Source organism: Castanea sativa, chromosome 8, assembly GCF_040712315.1.
Source record: "Castanea sativa cultivar Marrone di Chiusa Pesio chromosome 8, ASM4071231v1".
Classification (NCBI taxonomy): domain Eukaryota; kingdom Viridiplantae; phylum Streptophyta; class Magnoliopsida; order Fagales; family Fagaceae; genus Castanea; species Castanea sativa.
In genome coordinates, this window is record NC_134020.1 from 29,366,751 (window position 1) to 29,369,885 (window position 3,135).

Below are 3,135 nucleotides of genomic sequence, written 5' to 3' on the forward strand. Positions count from 1 at the left end.
TTCTTTTCTTTGGGATTTTTGTATCTTTCCTTTCTTTTTCTTTTTTTTATTTCTTTGCTTACTCTACTTTCTTTTCTTTCTACGTCTCTTTCTTTTGTTTGCTGTTGTTCCTCCCCCCCTCTTCACTGTCACACTTATGGCCTTTTATACTACCTGCTGTGATAGGATTTACTATTTTTACCCCTTAATTACTTTTGGCTCATTGTGGGTGTCCTTCCAAGACCGCCCACTGGTCTACCGACTACCCAGCCACTACCATTACGTTGCGTAAGCTACACCATGCCTCATTCTCAAACAAAAATAGTTTTGGTTTTGCCTCTTACCTCTCTTAATACTCTCATCCAGATAAGGGTTAAACATCTCCCTTACTTACCTCTATGGCATGCATCTAGTGATTCCAGCCAATGTTTACTTCTTTGAGGTACCTCTATGGCATGCATCTAGTGATTCCAACCAATGTTTACTTCTTTTAGGTGAGATGTCATCCTAGTAGGACATTTTTCCCCAAAAGAGTTTGAGCGGATACTGCCTGCTGTGACAGAATTTACTATTTTTACCCCTTAACTGCTTTTGACTCATTGTGGGTGTCCTTCCAAGACCGCCCACTAGTCTACTGACTACCCCGCCACTACCATTACTCTGCGTAGGCTACACCATGCCTCATTCTCAGACAAAATGGTTTTGGTTTTGTCTCTTACCTCTCTTAATACTCTCATTCGGATAAGGGTTAAACATCTCCCTTACTTAACTCTATGGCATGTATCTAGTGATTCCAACTAATGTTTACTTCTTTTAAGTGAGATGTCATCCCAGCAAGACATTTCTCTCCAAAAGAGTTTGAGCGGGAACCCCAAAATAGGCTCCCCCTTCTCCCCATTGCCAGACTACACCCTTACATACCTATGACCCGTGGCCCACCTCCCCTATATTGGCTGGGTACAGGTAGATGGTGCTTAAGTCCTGTATGCATACTCCACTTCCGTCTAAATCTATTACTTTTCTGGTCTTCACGCGTTTGTCATTGCCTCCAGGTTTGTCTGGTTCCGTTGTACATTCTAGTATTTGTTTAACTCTTATGGCGTGAAAGACACATGATCCTTTGGACTTTCATTCTCTACATCCTGTCTCCTCTTTGGATTGGGCATTGCTTGGGTGCGGGCTCTCTCCCTCTTACCTGGCCCATGTTCCATTTTTCCCTATGTCCATGGGCTGGCTGGTGCTCTTGCCATGCCACTGCACTGCTCCTGCTTTGATATCACTTATCTTTTTACTTCGTTGCTACCTCTAGGCTTACAGGTTGAAGCTCCTACCAATCTATTTTTTACATTTTTTCTTCCCTTGGGCTTTACTGGCCAACATTCCTGTTGGGCCAGCCCATTCCATCCCTTGGGCTTCCTCAGCCCATTTCATTCTTTGGGCTTCCTCAGTCTATTTTCTTCCTCTTTCACTCCCAAGGGTTTTTGCTAAATCCTATGGGCTTCCCCGGCCCAATTACTACATCCTTACCTCTTTTTACCTTTTTGGCTCATTAGCCTTTATGCATGCCCTATGAATTTACTAATTCATTTCTTGGGCTTCCTCGGCCCATTTACTTGTTTTCTACTTCTTGTTATTCCCATGGGTTTACTACTTTCATTCCTTAAAACTTCCTCGGCCCATTTGCTTCAACCTAGCCACTTTTTTTTTTTTTTAGTGGGCCTGTTGACCATTTTTCTACCATTTTTGTCTGCTGGTCTTTACTTTACTATTTTCTCTCCCCATCTTTTTCATATTTTTGGGCTTCTTCTACCATTAGGCCCTTTTGTCAAAAGTGGGCATCAACGCATCTCTATATTATTGAAAAATGTTCATCTTTCATCCTTATTTTTGTCTCTAAACTAGTAAAAAAAAAACTCTTCACAAAATTGAAGAATGAAAAAAAAATATTTTAAGTTTAGGAACAAATAAAATCTAGAGGCCAAAATAGTATTTTACAAAAAAAAAAAAAAAAAAGAGTATCATGCCAAACCAATAACTACTCTGATAGACCATGTTAATAAAAAAAAGTAATTTGATTCCTAAAATTTTCGAATGGTGAATTTAATTCAGGGTTCTTCTTCAAAGATGATACTAAAAATTAGTAAAAGCTTTAAGGCTGTAACAATAAACGATGGAGCGTATAAGAGAAGGCAACATGCATGAATGTGATAATAGAAAATCCAAGAGTGGGGGCAAGAAGAAGGAATATAGATTATAGATGTGAAGTGTGAACGCTAAGATACGGTAGCGTGAGTGGTCTATGCCTTATAGCTAATAATTTGGGGAAAAGAACAAAGAGCAGTGGAGTTTGAATGTTTGATCCATAATATGCTATTATCTCTAAAAGCGAATTTGTTTGGTGAGAAACAAAGACACAACGACACTCATGTACGTCAAAATCACCTCTCATTACAAGATTCTCAAATTCTGTTGGATTTTCCTCCAAACTTGGTCCAACACTTGACTCTTTCTAAAATCTACCTAGTCCTCCACCCCACGTACTAAAGTAGGCCAAAATTGGCAATTAACACCAATTGCCATAGTATATAGTTAGTTGGCAACGTTTCAAAAGTTAATAGCAAACTAGCATTTCGAGTTTCAAACACTCAATTTAGGGCTTAAAACTCGAGCCTTAGAAGCTCAATTTGTACATTCTGATTTGGGCTAATTCCATGTGGAGTCCACCTTGAACTTGCGTCTTAGAGACTCGAGTTCCATATCGATGCTTAGAGCCTTGACTTTTGTGGTCTGAGACTCCACATGCACTCCACTTGAAAATCAAGCCTTAGAGACTCGATTTGTAAAAAGTGAAATCGAGCCTTAGAGACTTGATTTTCAAACTGTGGTGAATATTAAGCCACGTGGTTTTTCGTTTTGGTCCCTATTCCTCATATATCACAGATCTGGCTCTCTCTGTTGTGGGTCTCTCAGGTATCCTTATATTTCACATTACATTCACTCTTGTACTCTCCCTCTCTCACTCCCTCTCTCACTATCATACAATCCCAACACTCACATTTGCACATCCTCATGTCAGGTTAGGTTTTTATAACACTCACTCTCTCTAGTTGGTTGTTTAGTGTATATAGTTGTTAGTGGATTTTGCTAGGTTCATAT